The 20,113-nt window shown below is 46.7% G+C and overlaps 1 protein-coding gene across 1 annotated transcript in view; it reads left to right on the top strand.

Annotated features, from left to right (window-relative positions):
• The window catches only part of LOC115126861 (microtubule-associated protein 2-like), a 102,857-nt gene that overhangs the window by 33,861 nt on the left and 48,883 nt on the right, over window positions 1–20,113 (top strand). Inside the window, exons 2-3 of the mRNA XM_065023244.1 lie at window positions 3,017–3,089; window positions 16,568–16,651. The gene's annotated coding sequence lies outside the window, so the exon portion shown is untranslated. The remainder of the gene's footprint in view (window positions 1–3,016; window positions 3,090–16,567; window positions 16,652–20,113) is intronic.

The following is a 20,113-nucleotide window of genomic DNA, read 5'->3' on the forward strand; positions in this document are numbered from 1 at the left end:
GCGTGTTTTCACTCCATCACTATTGTTTTTGGGCATGAAGAGGATGATGACCTGAAGTTCTGAGACAGTGACATGTTTATTAGAGAGTTAGGCTGAGGTTGGTCCTGGTCCACTATCCTGGTCCACTGTCTTGGTCTGTCCTGGTCCACTATCCTGGTCCACTGTCTTGGTCTGTCCTGGTCCACTATCCTGGTCCACTATCCTGGTTCACTGTCCTGGTCCGCTGTCCTGGTCCACTATCCTGGTCCACTGTCCCGGTCTGTCCTAGTCTGTCCTGGTCCACTGTCCCGGTCCACTGTCCTGGTCCACTGTCCTGGTCCACTGTCCCGGTCTGTCCTGGCTGTCCTAGTCTGTCCTGGTCTGTCCTGGTCTGTCCTCGTCCACTATCCTGGTCTGTCCTGGTCCACTATCCTGGTCCACTATCCTGGTCTGTCCTGGTCTGTCCTTTTCCACTATCCTAGTCCACTATCCTGGTCTGTCCTGGTCTACTATCCTGGTCCACTATCCTGGTCTGTCCTGGTCCACTATCCTGGTCTGTCCTGGTCCACTATCCTGGTCTGTCCTGGTCTTGAACAACCACTTACTTTGTCAGGATGGGAGGGAAATAGGAGGAAGGGAGAGGGAGCTAACTCAACCCCCCTCTCTCTCTCTCTCTCTCCTCCCTCCTTTTTCCATAGTCCTCCTTCCCTCTCCCGTATCTTGTTCCATGCCACTCGCTTGAGCACCACAACATTGTGATATGAATAGGAGATGAGGGAGCACGTTCTACTTCAAACTCCTTAAGTAATGGATCGGTGCTACTGTTTCTATGGACACACTCCTTAAGAAATGGATCGGTGCTACTGTTTCTATGGACACACTCCTTAAGAAATGGATCGGTGCTACTGTTTCTATGGACACACTCCTTAAGAAATGGATCGGTGCTACGGTTTCTATGGACACACTCCTTAACAAATGGATCGGTGCTACTGTTTCTATGGACACACTCCTTAACAAATGGATCGGTGCTACTGTTTCTATGGACACACTCCTTAAGAAATGGATCGGTGCTACTGTTTCTATGGACACACTCCTTAAGAAATGGATCGGTGCTACTGTTTCTATGGACACACTCCTTAACAAATGGATCGGTGCTACTGTTTCTATGGACACACTCCTTAAGAAATGGATCGGTGCTACTGTTTCTATGGACACACTCCTTAAGAAATGGATCGGTGCTACTGTTTCTATGGACACACTCCTTAACAAATGGATCGGTGCTACTGTTTCTATGGACACACTCCTTAACAAATGGATCGGTGCTACTGTTTCTATGGACACACTCCTTAACAAATGGATCGGTGCTACTGTTTCTATGGACACACTCCTTAAGAAATGGATCGGTGCTACTGTTTCTATGGACACACTCCTTAACAAATGGATCGGTGCTACTGTTTCTATGGACACACTCCTTAACAAATGGATCGGTGCTACTGTTTCTATGGACACACTCCTTAACAAATGGATCGGTGCTACTGTTTCTATGGACACACTCCTTAACAAATGGATCGGTGCTACTGTTTCTATGGACACACTCCTTAACAAATGGATCGGTGCTGTGGTTTCTACTTGAAACTCTTTAAGAAATTGATAATTGCTACGGTTTCTACTTCAAACACTTTAACAAATGGATAATTGCTACGGTTTCTACTTCAAACTCTTTAAGAAATGGATAAGTGCTACGGTTTCTACTTCAAACTCCTTAGTAAATGAATAGGTGATATGGTTTCTATGGACACACTCCTTAACAAATGGATATCATAGCAACTAACTGTTGTTCAACTGTAAGCCGCCAACACTGGGTCACAATGTCACATACAGTATCTCTACTGCAAAGATTTCACTGCATCTCATTGTGTGGTATGAGGTTAGTGTAATGGGAATGGGAGGAGGATTTCAGCAGGCTGTATTAGTAGTATTAGCAGTGTGCTACTGCAGATTCCACAGTCTTCTCTTTCTCTCTCTGTCTGTGTGATTCCAGAGTCCTCTCTTTCTCTCTCTGTGTGGTTCCACAGTCTTCTCTTTCTCTCTCTGTCTGTGTGGTTCCAGAGTCCTCTCTTTCTCTCTCTGTCTGTGTGATTCCACAGTCTTCTCTTTCTCTCTCAGTCTGTGTGGTTCCAGAGTCCTCTCTTTCTCTCTCTGTCTGTGTGGTTCCAGAGTCCTCTCTTTCTCTCTCTGTGTGGTTCCACAGTCTTCTCTTTCTCTCTCTGTCTGTGTGATTCCACAGTCCCCTCTTTCTCTCTCTGTCTGTGGGATTGCACAGTCCTCTCGGTCTCTCTCTGTCTCTCTCTGTCTGTGGGATTCCACAGTCCTCTCTGTCTCTTTCTGTCTGTGTGGTTCTTCAGTGTAGTTCTTTGTCACTCTGCCGCTGTCAGCCCTGCCTACAAATTAGCACAGGGACAGAAAAATTATTCAGCATGAGGCATTGGGTAAGCCCTGCACCCCTACTCAATACACACATAACTACACACACTTCTACACACACATACGCACACACGCTCGCAAGCATGCACACACACACACACACACACACACACACACACACACACACACATACATTAGTGCACACTTGTAAGGACACGCGCACACACACACACACACACCCTTTTTCCCCTCACCCTCAATCTTTCACTGGCATATCACACACACACACACACACACACACACACACACACACACATTTCAGCCATGGAGAGACTCCTCCCAACCCAACCCCCTCTTTTCTCCTTTCCTCCTCTCTGATGCAGCATCATACTTTGGCTTGTTCGCGGCTCAGGGGGTGTGTGTGTGTGTGTGTGTGTGAGTGGGAGTGCGAGCCCACACTTCAGAGGCTGTGTTCTGGTGCGTGTGTGAGGGAGTGTGTGTGTTCTCTCCTACCGGTGGATTGTCTCTCTGAGTCGTGTCTCTCACCTACCACTGAATTTCTGACTGACTCTCTCTTTTTTATTTCTCTCCCTCACATTCTCTCTCTCTGCAGGACTCCAAGCCTCCTCCCTTACCCAAATCATTGCAGACAAAATCGCAGAAAGATAGCTGCCCCATCTCGCCAGGTAAGGTGTGTATGTGTCTGTGTGTGTGTCTGTGTGTGTGTCTGTGTGTGTGTGTCTGTGTAGATTTAGAGATGTAGAGAGTGTATTAGTCACAAGGTTGCAGATGTAAATGCAGGGTACAGTGATAATCTTAAGCTCTGATCTCCAACAGGTCAAAGAGTCTGTGTCTGTGTATTCCGCCCGTGACTAGACGCCGACTAGAGTGACAAGACACAAATGCAGGGTGTCAATTTATTGTCTGTGGATACAGGCTAGCAGGCTGCCGAAAAACTGCCGGCTCATTGCTATGCTGCTAGCATCTCTCTCTCTTTCTCTCTCCACCTATCTCCCTCTCTCTCTATCTCTCCCCCTATCCCCCTCTCTCTCTCTCTCCCTCTCTCTCTCCCCTCTCTCTCTCTCTCTCTCTCTCTCTCTCTGGATACAGGCTAGCAGGCTGCCGAAAAACTGCCGGCTCATTGCTATGCTGCTAGCATCTCTCTCTCTTTCTCGTTCTCTCTTTCTCTCTCCACCTATCTCTCTATCTCTCCCCCTATCCCCCTAACCCCCTCTCTCTCTCTCCCTCTCTCTCTTCCCCTCTCTCTCTCTCTCTCTCTCTCTCTCTCTCCTCTTTCTCTCCTCTCCCTCTCTCTCCCCCCTTCCTGTCACCCTCTCTCTCTCTCTCAATTCAATTCAATTCAAGGGCTTTATTGGCATGGGAAACATGTGTTAACATTGCCAAAGCAAGTGAGGTAGACAACATACAAAGTGAATATATAAAGTGAAAAACAACAAAAATTAACAGTAAACATTACACATACAGAAGTGTGGCACTCTCTCTCCCCTCTCTATCCTCTCTCTCCCCCTTCCTGCCCCCCTCTCTCTCTCCCCTCTCCCTCTCTTCTTTCTCCCCTCATTCTCTTATTGCTGGATATGTCAGTTAAGAGGTTAACAATCAGAATCCCTAATAAGCAGAATGTTTTCTGGACCAGACATACAGTATCTCCCTTTTGTTAGCTTCCAAGAACATGATCTATATATTACAGCCAGCAGTGATTGTTTCTGACATAACTGATATGCAGTGAAAGTAGTGGATGTGAGTGTGAGAGCGGCTTCTGCAGCTGTGTGTTAGGAGTCCTGTTTTCCTCTCAGAGAGATGTAGTGACGCTCAGTGTCTAGACGGCATTGATTATTCAAGCGCTAGGACAGCCCGGCGACTCTCCTCGCGCTGATAGGAGACTCACACAAGTTGATGACATTTTCCCTCAATTGATGAGTCTTTAGACAAAACACTGAATTGTTGAGCCGTCTTAGAGTGGGAGGATGCTTCATGCTTGTCGGTGGTTCTGAGGGATTTACACAAACCACACATTTCTTTTTTAAATTTATTTTTCTCCCCAATTTCGTGGTATCCAATTGTTGTCTCATCGCTACAACTCCCGTACGGCTCGGGAGAAGCCGTACTGCTTCTTAAAACAGCGCAACGTGCATCAATGTGCAAAACCGGAAGCCAGCCGCAATGTGTCGTGCACCTGGCAACCTTGGTTAGTGCGCACTGCGCCCGGCCCGCCACAGGAGTCGCTGGTACGCGGTGAGACAAGGACATCCCTACCGACCAAGCCCTCCCTAACCCGGACGACGCTAGGCCAATTGTGCGTCGCCCCACGGACCTCCCGGTCGCGGGCGGTTACGACAGAGCCTGGGCGCGATCCCAGGGACTCTGATGGCACAGCTGGCGCTGCAGTACAGCGCCCTTAACCACTGCGCCACCCGGGAGGCTACACAACACATTTCTCATATTGTCATCTTTGGCTGTCTACGAAAGCTTGTGACATAACCCACTGTTTACCACTATCACATACAGCAGCAAACAGTATTGGAGTTTGTGACGCACAGGAGGATGATGTAATGCTGCATGGGCCCCTGCCTCTGTGTGTGTGTGTGTGTGTGTGTGTGTGTGTGTGTGTGTGTGTGTGTGTGTGTGTGTGTGTGTGTGTGCAAATACCAAAACTATAATTTTTTATTTTGGGGGATTTGAGCCTAATGTGCATCTGATCAAGCCCGAACTGTGCGATGTAGTAGGGAGTTGTAGTTTCCAACAAGCCATGATTCTACATAGGTTAATGCAGAAAACATGGTAATTAACTACATAATCCATTGCACGCCTACTTGTCCGGACTCTGGGCTTGTTGGACATTACAGCCGACAGTGCAGGCAACCACCAACCGACTGATCTACAAATCCCCTTGTATCATAAATAACTATTCATTATTATTTGTAGATCAATCAGTCAGTCATCATTTACCCATGATGCATTACGGTTTTGATCCTCTCAAGTTTTACACCTGCTAAAGTGAAAGAGACAGAAGAATGTGCGTTGGAGAAGGAGAGAGCAGTTTCTTCACGAGGTATCTCCTCCTGGAAATACATGATCTGAGTGATTGATAGTTGGTATTCAGCAGTCATAAAAGTATGCCTAAAGAACCTCTAAAATAGTGATTTTTGTCAGACCGCATAGGCAGCAGTTCTATAGAGAGGAGATGATGACTTGAAATGAAATAATAAAGTCATCAAATAAAACTAATGTAGTATAATGAAATATTATATACTAATATAATGTAATACTAATGAAATATTTCATTTAAGTAAAGTGAATAGATGTTGGTTAATAAGTGATGCACAGTAATGGTCAGTCACTACCATCATGGGACTTTTATTCATTGTTTATGTGCTGTGTTGTTACAGCATTCAACCCACATAATGCATAGTGCATTTAATGTTCAAAACAATTATCAAAACCGAAATCGAACCAACCTCAAAAAGCACTAATCGCTCAGCACTAGTCTGAGTGTGTCTGTGTCTGTGAGTGTATCTGTGTCTATGAGTGTGTCTGTGAGTGTGTCCTTTTGTGACTGCATCCTTCCGATACACACACCCACACAGACACACTCCCTCCTTCCCCACATTCACCACACACCCTTCCCAGCGGTACATGCAGAGCCACCAGGGTAGGACATCTGTCACATCCACAGTCCCCTCTCATCTCTCTCTCTCTCTCTCAATTCAATTCAATTCAATTCAAGGGCTTTATTGGCATGGGAAACATGTGTTAACATTGCCAAAGCAAGTGAGGTAGATAATATATAAAGTGAATATATAAAGTGAAATAAACAATAAAAATTAACAGTAAACATTACACATACAGAAGTTTCAAAACAATAAAGACATTACAAATGTCATATTATATATATATACAGTGTTTTAACAATGTACAAATGGTAAAGGACACATAAAATAAATAAGCATAAATATGGGTTGTATTTACAATGGTGTTTGTTCTTCACTGGTTGCCCTTTTCTCATGGCAACAGGTCACAAATCATGCTGCTGTGATGGCACACTGTGGAATTTCACCCAGTAGATATGGGAGTTTTTCCAAATTTGATTTGTTTTCGAATTCTTTGTGGATCTGTGTAATCTGAGGGAAATATGTCTCTCTAATATGGTCATATATTGGGCAGGAGGTTAGGAAGTGCAGCTCAGTTTCCACCTCATTTTGTGGGCAGTGAGCACATAGCCTTCTCTTGAGAGCCAGGTCTGCCTACGGCGGCCTTTCTCAACAGCAAGGCTATGCTCACTGAGTCTGTACATAGTCAAAGCTTTCCTTAATTTTGGGTCAGTCACAGTGGTCAGGTATTCTGCCGCTGTGTACTCTCTGTGTAGGGCCAAATAGCATTCTAGTTTACTCTGTTTTTTCGTTAATTCTTTCCAATGTGTCAAGTAATTATCTTTTTGTTTTCTCATGATTTGGTTGGGTCTAATTGTGCTCTCTCTCTCTCTCTCTCTCTCTCTCTCTCTCTCTCTCTCTCTCTCTCTCTCTCTCTCTCTCTCTCTCGTATGCTCTGAGGCAACCTCTCTTTCCTGGGAACAAACAGACACTGACACGCGAACGCAGTAGAGGGTTGGGGGGACGCAGAGGGGGACGTCTGTGTCCCCCCCGCACCCATTTTGGGACACAAACAAATCCCTGTGTTCCTTTCCCTCCCTCCCTCCCTCCCTCCCTCTCTATCTCACCCATGCTCTGCTAACAGGGCAGTGCCCCTCTGTGTCCCTCTCCCTATGCCAGCAGGGTGTTCTCACCCAGGCGGGGGGCATGGTGCCAACCCCATGCCCTTGGAGGAAGGTCACAGCTTGGCAGCAGAGCGGGCTCTGTGTTGGTGGTTCATTACTAACTAAGAGCTGGGATAGAGGACCATTGTTATGTTCATGTCCCAGTGCTTCTGTGTTTCAAAACATGGACTTATCCAGCAGACAACATGAAGCATGTCGCAGAAATGGCCTGTATGGATACCAAACTTTATTGTCCATTCATGGGAATATATTTTGTGATGCCAACGGTCCATTGAAATACAATGAATATGTGTTCTGTGCCATGACTTCCACCAACATAGTGTGTGATCTAAGGATACAGCGTGTTATACGGTCGATGAGTAGGGGATGATGGACTACCAGGTGCTATACATTATTTCTGTACTGCATATTTTGTTGCAGACCATATGTCTCACTGTAAATGTTGCTTTTGAAGTAGGACATATTGAGGCTGTTATTGGACTGTCTGTACATCTCACACCTTGCCACTCACACCTGGCCTCTCACACCTGGCCTCCTACACCTGGCCACTCACACCTGGCCACTCACACCTGGCCTCTCACACCTGGCCTCTCACACCTGGCCACTCACACCTGGCCTCTCACACCTGGCCTCTCACACCTGGCCACTCACACCTGGCCACTAACACCTGACCACTCACACCTGGCCACTCACACCTGGCCTCTCACACCTGGCCACTCACACCTGGCCTCTCACACCTGGCCACTCACACCTGGCCACTCACACCTGGCCTCTAACACCTGGCCTCTCACACCTGGCCTCTCACTACTGGCCACTCACACCTGGCCACTCACACCTGGCCACTCACACCTGGCCTCTCACTACTGGCCACTCACACCTGGCCACTCACACCTGGCCTCTCACTCCTGGCCACTCACACCTGGCCACTCACACCTGGCCACTCACACCAGGCCTTTCACACCTGGCCACTCACACCAGGCCTTTCACACCTGGCCACTCACACCAGGCCTTTCACACCTGGCCACTCACACCAGGCCTTTCACACCTGGCCACTCACACCAGGCCTCTCATACCTGGCCACTCTCTGAAGTAGAGCTGCCTCCAGGCCCTGTACAGTGTATGTACCTGTTAGTACAGTGTATGTACCTGCTAGTACAGTGTATGTACCTGTTAGTACAGTGTATGTACCTGCTAGTACAGTGTATGTACCTGCTAGTACAGTTTACCTGCTAGTACAGTGTATGTACCTGCTAGTACAGTGTATGTACCTGTTAGTACAGTGTATGTACCTGCTAGTACAGTGTATGTACCTGTTAGTACAGTGTATGTACCTGCTAGTACAGTGTATGTACCTGCTGGTCTTTTACATACCATAATGCGAAGGCTGGATGTGTGTGTGTGTGTGTGTGTGTGTGTGTGTGTGTGTGTGTGTGTGTGAGATCACTTGTGGGTGAGTGTTTGTTGTTGTTGTTTGTTGTGTGTGTGCACATCATATGTGTGTGTGTGTGTGTGTGTGTGTGTGTGTGCATGCATGTAAGCGTGCATGCTTGCCTGTGTGTGTGTGTGTGTCCGTGTGTGGGCAGTGGGTCGCTTGCGTGCTTATACAGTGCATTTACAAGTGGCCTGTGAGCTGCCTGTCAGAACGATTACGTTTCAATCCATCACCACTCAGATATGTCCCACCAGGCACTCTCCTGACGATAGAGGGAGGATTGGGAGAGAGGGAAGAAGGGGAGGAGAGGATAGAAGGCTGTTGATTTATAAGACAAGGAGTGGGATAAGGAGAAGAGACAGGAGTCTGTGGAGTGTGGGGAGTGTGTGGGGTGTGTGGGCAGTGTGTGGGAGGTGTGTGGTGAGTGGGGGGAGTGTGGGGGGTGAGAGTGTGAGGTGTGTGGTGGGTGTGGGGAGGTGTGTGTGGGAGGGGGAGTGTGGGGAGTGGGTGAGGTGTGTGGGGAGTGTAGGGGGAATGTGGGGGGGGTGTGGGGAATGTGTAGGTTGTTGAGGAGAGAATAAACTAGGGATGAGGCTGAGTAGGATGGGCTAGGTTGCTGCAGTGTGTGTGCGTGCGTGCGCTCCGGAATCTCGCGTGTTCCAATGACTGAGTCAGCCCCAGTAGACTCATTACAAACAGTAGATCTGATCTCTAAGGGATCTACTGGTGTAGGTAGGTCTCCTGTAGATGAATGTAGCTACTGTAGGGATCTACTGGTGTAGGTCTCCTATAGATGAATGTAGCTACTGTAGGGATCTACTGGTGTAGGTCTACTGTAGGGATCTACTGGTGTAGGTCTCCTATAGATGAATGTAGCTACTGTAGGGATCTACTGGTGTAGGTCTCCTATAGATGAATGTAGCTACTGTAGGGATCTACTGGTGTAGGTCTCCTGTAGATGAATGTAGCTATTGTAAGGATCTACTGGTGTAGGTCTCCTATAGGGATCTACTGGTGTAGGTCTACTGTAGGGGTATATTGGTGTAGGTCTACTGTAGGGATCTACTGGTGTAGGTCTCCTGTAGATGGATGTAACTACTGTAGGGTTCTACTGGTGTAGGTCTCCTGTAGGGATCTACTGGTGTAGGTCTCCTGTAGATGAAGGTAACTACTGTAGGGATCTACTGGTGTAGGTCTCCTGTAGGGATCTACTGGTGTAGGTCTCCTGTAGATGAATGTAACTACTGTAGGGATCTACTGGTGTAGGTCTCCTGTAGGGATCTACTGATGTAGGTCTCCTGTAGATGAAGGTAACTACTGTAGGGATCTACTGGTGTAGGTCTCCTGTAGGGATCTACTGGTGTAGGTCTCCTGTAGATGAATGTAGCTACTGTAGGGGTCTACTGGTGTAGGTCTCCTGTAGGGATCTACTGGTGTAGGTCTACTGTAGGGATCTACTGGTGTAGGTCTCCTGTAGATGAATGTAGCTACTGTAGGGGTCTACTGGTGTAGGTCTCCTGTAGGGATCTACTGGTGTAGGTCTACTGTAGTGATCTACTGGTGTAGGTCTTTTGTAGATGAATGTAGCTACTGTAGGAATCTACTGGTGTAGGTTTCCTGTAGATGAATGTAGCTATTGTAGGGATCTACTGGTGTAGGTCTCCTGTAGGGATCTACTGGTGTAGGTCTACTGTAGGGGTATATTGGTGTAGGTCTCCTGTAGATGAATGTAACTACTGTAGGGATCTACTGGTGTAGGTCTCATGTAGATGGATGTAACTACTGTAGGGATCTACTGGTGTAGGTCTCCTGTAGGGATCTACTGGTGTAGGTCTCCTGTAGATGAATGTAACTACTGTAGGGATCTACTGGTGTAGGTCTCCTGTAGGGATCTACTGGTGTAGGTCTCCTGTAGATGAATGTAGCTACTGTAGGGGTCTACTGGTGTAGGTCTCCTGTAGGGATCTACTGGTGTAGGTCTACTGTAGTGATCTACTGGTGTAGGTATTTTGTAGATGAATGTAGCTATTGTAGGGATCTACTGGTGTAGGTCTCCTGTAGATGAATGTACTGCAGCTACTGTAGGGATCTACTGGTGTAGGACTACTTTAGGGATCTACTGGTGTAGGTCTACTGTAGTGAACTACTGGTGTAGGCCTCCTGTAGATGAATGTAACTACTGTAGGGATCGACTGGTGTAGGTCTCCTGTAGATGAATGTAACTACTGCAGGGATCTACTGGTGTAGTTCTACTGCAGGGATCTACTGGTGTAGGTCTCCTGTAGATGAATGTAACTACTGTAGGGATCTACTGGTGTAAGTCTCCTGTAGATGAATGTTACTACTGCAGGGATCTACTGGTGTAGGTCTCCTGTAGATGAATGTAACTACTGCAGGGATCTACTGGTGTAGGTCTACTGTAGGGATCTACTGGCGTAGGTCTACTGTAGATGAGTGTAGCTACTGTAGGGATCTACTGGTGTAGGTCTACTGTAGATGAATGTAACTACTGTAGGGATCTACTGGTGTAGGTCTCCTGTAGATGAATGTAACTACTGTAGGGATCTACTGGTGTAGGTCTCCTGTAGGGATCTACTGGTGTAGGTCTCCTGTAGATGAATGTAACTACTGTAGGGATCTACTGGTGTAGGTCTACTGTAGCGATCTACTGGTGTAGGTCTACTGTAGATGAGTGTAGCTACTGTAGGGATCTACTGGTGTAGGTCTACTGTAGATGAGTGTAACCACTGTGGGGATCTACTGGTGTAGGTCTACTGTAGATGAGTGTAACTACTGTAGGGATCTACTGGTGTAGGTCTACTGTAGATGAGTGTAACCACTGTAGGGATCTACTGGTGTAGGTCTACTGTAGGGATCTACTGGTGTAGGTCTACTGTAGCGATCTACTAGTGTAGGTCTACTGTAGATGAGGGTAACTACTGTAGGGATCTACTGGTGTAGGTCTACTGTAGATGAGTGTAACCACTGTAGGGTTCTACTGGTGTAGGTCTACTGTAGGGATCTACTGGTGTAGGTCTACTGTAGCGATCTACTAGTGTAGGTCTACTGTAGATGAGTGTAACTACTGTAGGGATCTACTGGTGTAGGTCTACTGTAGATGAGTGTAACCACTGTAGGGTTCTACTGGTGTAGGTCTACTGCAGGGATCAGCTCCATATTAATTAGACAGACAGAAGGACAGCTCCATATTATGTAGACAGACAGAAGGACAGCTCCATATTATGTAGACAGACAGAAGGACAGCTCCATATTATGTAGACAGACAGAAGGACAGCTCCATATTAATTAGACAGACAGAAGGACAGCTCCATATTATGTAGACAGACAGAAGGACAGCTCCATATTAATTAGACAGACAGAAGGACAGCTCCATATTAATTAGACAGACAGAAGGACAGCTCCATATTATGTAGACAGACAGAAGGACAGCTCCATATTATGTAGACAGACAGAAGAACAGCTCCATATTAATTAGACAGACAGAAGGACAGCTCCATATTATGTAGACAGACAGAAGGACAGCTCCATATTATGTAGACAGACAGAAGGACAGCTCCATATTATGTAGACAGACAGAAGGACAGCTCCATATTAATTAGACAGACAGAAGGACAGCTCCATATTAATTAGACAGACAGAAGGACAGCTCCATATTATGTAGACAGACAGAAGGACAGCTCCATATTATGTAGACAGACAGAAGGACAGCTCCATATTATGTAGACAGACAGAAGGACAGCTCCAACAGAGTTGTACATGTTCTTGTCCATATTCTGTTATAATCTCCCCCCGGCACATCCAGAAGAGGACTGGCCACTCCTCCAATCCTGGTTCCTTTCTAGGTTTCTTCCTAGGTTCCTGCCTGGGTTTTAGGCTGGGTTTCTGTACAGCACTTTGTGACATTGGCTGATGTAAAAAGGGCTTTATAAATAAATTTGATTGAATTTGATTGAGTTCAAAGGGAACTTCAAAGGCAACAGTGGATCAATGCAGTTCATTTCTTATGGACAGACATGGCAACATCATTATCACCCCCTAATGGACAGACATGGACACATCATTATCACCCCCTAATGGACAGACATGGACACATCAGTATCACCCCCTAATGGACAGACATGGACACATCATTATCACCCCCTAATGGACAGACATGGCCACATCATTATCACCCCCTAATGGACAGACATGGACACATCATTATCACCCCCTAATGGACAGACATGGACACATCATTATCACCCCCTAATGGACAGACATGGACACATCATTATCACCCCCCAATGGACAGACATGGACACATCATTATCACCCCCTAATGGACAGACATGGACACATCATTATCACCCCCTAATGGACAGGCATGGACACATCATTATCACCCCCTAATGGACAGACATGGACACATCATTATCACCCCCTAATGGACAGGCATGGACACATCATTATCACCCCTAATGGACAGGCATGGACACATCATTATCACCCCTAATGGACAGACATGGACACATCATTATCACCCCTAATGGACAGGCATGGACACATCATTATCACCCCTAATGGACAGACATGGACACATCATTATCACCCCCTAATGGACAGACATGGACACATCATTATCACCCCCTAATGGACAGACATGGACACATCATTATCACCCCCTAATGGACAGACATGGACACATCAGTATCACCCCCTAATGGACAGACATGGAGACATCATTATCACCCCTAATGGACAGACATGGACACATCATTATCACCCCCTAATGGACAGACATGGACACATCATTATCACCCCCTAATGGACAGACATGGACACATCATTATCACCCCCTAATGGACAGGCATGGACACATCATTATCACCCCCTAATGGACAGACATGGACACATCATTATCACCCCCTAATGGACAGACATGGACACATCATTATCACCCCCTAATGGACAGACATGGACACATCATTATCACCCCTAATGGACAGACATGGACACATCATTATCACCCCTAATGGACAGGCATGGACACATCATTATCACCCCTAATGGACAGGCATGGACACATCATTATCACCCCTGGACATCATTATCACCCCCTAATGGACAGACATGGACACATCATTATCACCCCCTAATGGACAGACATGGACACATCATTATCACCCCCTAATGGACAGACATGGACACATCATTATCACCCCCCCGTCTGCAGTGGTATCTCAACCCCATCACTCTCCTCTCCTCATCCTCCAATCCCCAGTTGATTTAACTCTGACTGGTGGTTTGATGAATTAAACATACACCAGGGTGTGTGTGTGCCTGCGGGAAGCTGGAGTCTGTCCGTGGGGACAAGGGGGCTGACTGACTGAATTATAGATGAGGGATGTGGGCGAAGCGAAGGTTAAGTGAAGGACAGAATGCACAGCCTCTCTGAGTAGATCTCCTATATGATTTACTGTACCTCCAGGTCTGGAGCAACACAAACTTAGTCTGGACTGGACACTTCAGACAGATCTCACTCAATCATTCCTCTGCAAAGGCTATAAATCCTAAACGAATATGTTTATTGCTGTAAAAGCGTTGGTAGATCATAGCACATGCAACACCAGGGTTGTCGGTTCAATTCCCATGGGGGAACAGTAGGAAAATGTCTGCACTCACAACCTACTGTAAGTGTCTCTGGATAAGAGCGTCTGATAAATGACTCCATGTCAACACTTAAACTAATATGTTTATTGCTGTGTTTTCTCATTCATATAAATGATCAAGCATATCGGTTAGTGCAAATCACTACTCAATGACAACAGATGGAGAGGATGATGATAGTGATGATGATGGTGAGGCTAGACGAGTTGAAACCAGTCTAGAGCTAAATATGTCCAGTGAGGGAGCATGTCCCTACAACCATCTGTCTGCTTGTGTTTTCTAAACTTAGAGATCTAACACTTAGCAACAGACCAAGACAAGGCTCACTGACAGCTACTGTTGTAACTGACTGACTCTCTCTGTGCCAAAACAATGGCTGCTGTTGCTGTGAGCCTGGAACCTTTCAAGCCATCCCTGAACCAGGCTGGCTGTGGTGCATTCAGTGAAGGGGACATTTTCTGTCTGCTCCTGTGATCTCTGATTGTCATGGCTGTTCTGAGCAGATGTTCCCAAATCTCTCTCTCTCCCCCTTTCCATTCACCTTCCCTCACAATCACTCAAGCTCTCCCTCAAGCTCTCGCTCCCTCCCATCACAGTTCTTTACTCCCTCCCTCCCTCCCTCCCTCCCTCCCTCCCTCCCTCCCTCCCTCCCTCCCTCCCTCCCTCCCTGTCTGCCTGCCTGCCTGCCTGCCTGCCTGCCTCCCTCCCTGCCTGCCTGCCTGCCTGCCTGCCTGCCTGCCTGCCTGCCTGCCTCCCTCCCTCCCTCCCTGCCTCCCTGCCTCCCTCCCTCCCTCCCTGCCTGCCTGCCTGCCTCCCTCCCTCCCTCCCCCTCCCTCCCTCCCTGCCTCCCTCCTCCCTCCCTCCCTCCCTCCCTCCCTCCCTCCCTCTCTTTTAGCCAAGCTCCACTACTGCTACAGCACTGCTTTCTGTGTAACCTCATCTTACCTTCCCTCTCCCCCTCTCCTCCCTCAACACCCCCCCTCTCTCTCTCTCTCTCTCTCCCTCTCCTTCCCCTCTCTCTTCTCTCCTCCCTCAACACCCTCTCTCTCTCATTACCTCTCTCCTCCCTCATCCCCCTCTCACACCTCCCTCACCCCCTCTATCGCTCTCCTCCCTCACCTCTCTCTCTCTCCTTCCCCAATCTCTCTTTTGTTCCCTCTCTCTGTTTCTCCCTCTCTCCTCCCCTTTCACTTTCTCTCCTCCCTCCCTCCCCTCGCTCTTCTTCCCCCTCTCTCTCTTCTTCCCCATCCCTCTTTCCTTCCCCATCTATCTTTACTCCCCTCTCTCTCCCCCTCTCTCTCTCTTCCCCCCCACCTCCTCTCTCCTCATCCCCTGTGTGAATACGGACAATCTTTAGAAACCTAGAAACTCACTGACATGTTGCTGGGGATTTCTGGCAAAAAAACAAGGCTACATCCCCAGGCCTGGTCGGGTTGGTTGTGTCACCCTTCTCCCCTTCCCCTCATCCCCTTCTCCCCTCTTCCTGTCTTCCCCCTCTCCCCTCTCCCCTGTAGCTGTGATGGTCAGTGTGAATGGCCATGTTGCATTTGGTCCTGCCAGGGGCCCCTGACTGTGCTGGGGTGATGAATGTAGAACCAGCTCCCCGAAGAGACTCCCAGCCTAAGAACCACACTGTCTGTCTGTCGCTGGGGCCAAACAAACCCATTGTTCTTATCTGTGGTGGACGTGCTCACATGGGCCCCCTCGTCACTGGTGGATAATGTGAGGACTTGTTGTAGTAATTGTGGATTGCCCCTCTGTCCCATTGTACTACCCATAGAAGTCTGCTATAGAGATTGGGATGCTTAATACAGCTAATTACTCCTAGACAGAGTAGATAGGATCACTCACAAACACTCTTAGTCAAACTAGGAGGTTTCTACATGAAAGCCTCCAGCCTTGGCCCACTGCTCCACACTGCAGTTTAAGTAGCATGCTTCAGGGAAAACACTGATCAGCTTAACCCCTCCACCTGTAGTCCTCCATAAATCTGCCAGCAACATTAATCCAACCATTGTGTTTGAGTAGACTACCCTCTCTTATTCAGTACATACTGTCAGTCTGGTACAGTATCTAGCCACTTAACCACGGACATGATTTAGAGTAGGGGGAATGGTGATCTGGCAACAGGTGTGTGTGTGTGTGTGTGTGTGTGTGTGTGTGTGTGTGTGTGTGTGTGTGTGTGTGTGTGTGTGTGTGTGTGTGTGTGTGTGTGTGTGTATGACTGCTCTCTGTTTGTTCTAGCATTCTTAATTCTCTCTCTCTCCCTATAGGTGTAACCAGGAGGTTTTCCTCATCTGTCCTCTGATTCCTACCATTGTGTTCAGAAGTGGTTAAGTCCATCAGCAACTCATCAGGTAAGACCAGAGAGAACAAACACTTGTAAAGAGAGCTTTAGCTGAAATGATGGTACAGATGTAGGATCTTTATTTGAAAAATAATCCTGCAGCAACAGGAAATGTCAATTATTTTGTGGATTATAATTAATGGACGTTATTTTGTAGGGGTTGATACATTTTTCATTAGGGCAAATCAAGTCTGACATTTTAAGGTGGAAATCACAAACTTTAAAAGCCTTTTTAAACCTTGAATATACTACAATGTTGCATTTCCTGCTGTGCAGAAACATTCTCAGCAACAAAAGAGGGATCAAATTAAGACCCTACATCTGTATGTTTATTTGCCTTAAACACAGAGAACACTGATTGCATATGTAGCCATAGATGACAAGGTACAAATCTGTCGTTCTGCCCCTGAACAGGCAGTTAACCCACTGTTCCTAGGCCGTCATTGAAAATAAGAATTTGTTCTTAACTGACTTGCCTAGTAAAATAAAGGTAAAATAAAAAATAAAAAAAAATAAAAAAGATAATGTCTGTCCATACTATAGCCCCATAGTTCACTCCAGTTACCCTGCAAATCTGTCCATGTGCCCTTGAGCAAGGCTCTTAACCCTCATTTACTCCAGGGGTGCTGTACTACTATGGCTGACCCTGTAAAACAACACTTTTCACTGTTCCTATCTGGTGTATGTGACAATAAAACATCTATTTCTTTTGTATATCCATGTTTTTAGTTTATATCTCTGCTTATTGTCTCATGCGTATCTCTTCAGAGTAAAACACTGATTGATTTATTTTCCTCAGAGGAAAACACATTCAATTATTAAACAACATTTATTTCCAATATGGTTCTGGAACACATAATTATGACTCATCATTACTGGAATCAGAGTTCATTCTATAGAGCAGCAGGAGTGTTTGAACCTTCCCAGAATGCTCTTCCATGAGTCATCAGACCTCAGTAGTAATGGTTAAGTGGCTCTGCTCAGTACTGTAGTTACCAGGGTTTAGAAAGGGACAGAGGGTAATCGTGTGTATAATACCATTTAGAATGAGGGTAAAGGGGTATAGTGGGTAATTGTGTCCTTGATAACATGGATGTGTTAGAGGATGTATAATATATTCCTTATACTAGCAGATCCAGTCATAGTCTGTCCTGTTGCTTCTCAATCTCCATTCCGTTTGACATGTTGAGGATCCATTAAGGCTTTATTGATACGTTGTAGACATTTACTGGCACTTACTCAATGTTGAAATGTTATCAGCAGTGTGTTTCTCATGGCCAGAAGGTTATTGACAGCAATTATGTGATTTGCCTGTGAGTGTGGACAGTATAAACCTGTTCTCTCACCAGTAATCCCCCAGCCAACAGAAAACATGTTCAAATCCCAGTGTAGGTTATTGGCCTGACAGCCCAACAGCACTATAACTGGTCTGCTCCTGTCCTGACCAATCACAACTGTGAAACAAACCAACCTGACCAATCAAAGTTTAGAAACAGTCCAACCTGACCAATCAGAACGTAGAAACAAACCAACCTGACCAATCAAAGTTTAGAAACAGTCCAACCTGACCAATCAGAACGTAGAAACAAACCAACCTGACCAATCAAAGTTTAGAAACAGTCCAACCTGACCAATCAGAACGTAGAAACAAACCAACCTGACCAATCAAAGTTTAGAAACAGTCCAACCTGACCAATCAGAACGTAGAAACAAACCAACCTGACCAATCAAAGTTTAGAAACAAACCAACCTGACCAATCAAAGTTTAGAAACAGTCCAACCTGACCAATCAGAACTTAGAAACAAATCAACCTGACCAATCAAAGTTTAGAAACAGTCCAACCTGACCAATCAGAACTTAGAAACAAATCAACCTGACCAATCAAAGTTTAGAAACAGTCCAAGCTGACCAGAGTTAACAGTCCAACCAGAGAGGTCATGACTGGCTTTATTCCCCAGCAACAAGGTATTATTGAGTTGTTGATGTCACTTAGCCTGACGTCCATTAGTGGGACTGTAATGGCCTCTGGTCATGTCATATATGTCTGTCTGACCCGTGGAGTAGACACCACCTGGTCATATCTGGCCATCTACGCACGCACGCACACACACACACACACACACACACACACAAACACACACATACACACACACACACCACACACGTACGCACGCACGCACACACACACACACACACACACACACACACACACACCACGCACGTGCGCACGTACGTACGCACACACACACACACCACACACGCACGCACGCACGCACACACACACACACACACACACACACACACACACACACACACACACACACACACACACACACACACACACACACACACACACACACACACACACACACACACACACTCGGTTGAGGGGGTAATAACTGTAAGTAACTATCCTGCAGGCCTAATGACTGTAATGGCTAGTGACTCAGGCTGTCACTTTCTTACTGTTGTTATGTAATGTCCTACAGTAGACTGCTGCACTAAGGTCTTTGTTTGGTTGAAAGGCATGTCTGACCTGGCAGACTGGCTGGCTGACATGGCTGGCTGACCTGACTGACCTGACTGGTTGGCTGGCTGACTGGCTGTCTGACATGGCTGGCTGACCTGACTGACCTGACTGGCTGACTGACTGGCTGACTGTCTAACTTGACTGGCTCACTGGCCTGACTGTCTGACCTGACTGGTTGTCTGACTAACTGACTGGCTGACTGGCTGCAGCTGGAGACAGAGCTCTGCAATGCAGCAACAGCAGGGAACATTATAAATTCTCTACATTCACCTTGTGCTGACGTCAAACCTGGGCTGTGTTCAGTAGGGACAAAATGTATTGAAACAATGAGGCGGAGCTCTAGAACCTGAACTTATCCAATCAGAACACAGATCACTTTTTGCTATGATGTGCCTTTCTGAATATGACCCTGGTTTAAAGAGTACCCTGCTGTAATACCCTGCTGTAATACCGTGGTTAATACCCTGCTGTAATACCCTGCTGTAATACCCTGCTGTAATACCCTGGTTAATACCCTGGTGTAATACCCTGCTGTTATACCCTGCTGTAATACCGTGGTTAATACCCTGCTGTAATACCCTGCTGTAATACCCTGGTTAATACCCTGCTGTTATACCCTGCTGTTATACCCTGCTGTAATACCCTGGTTAATACCCTGGTGTAATACCCTGCTGTTATACCCTGCTGTAATACCCTGGTTAATACCCTGGTTAATACCCTGCTGTAATACCCTGCTGTAATACCTTGCTGTAATACCCTGGTTAATACCCTGCTGTAATACCCTGGTTAATACCCTGCTGTAATACCCTGCTGTAATACCTTGCTGTAATACCCTGGGTAATACCCTGCTGTAATACCCTGCTGTAATACCCTGGTTAATACCCGGCTGTAATACCCTGCTGTAATACCCTGCTGTAATACCCTGCTGTAATACCCTGGTT

Source organism: Oncorhynchus nerka, linkage group LG2 (genome assembly GCF_034236695.1).
Source record: "Oncorhynchus nerka isolate Pitt River linkage group LG2, Oner_Uvic_2.0, whole genome shotgun sequence".
Classification (NCBI taxonomy): domain Eukaryota; kingdom Metazoa; phylum Chordata; class Actinopteri; order Salmoniformes; family Salmonidae; genus Oncorhynchus; species Oncorhynchus nerka.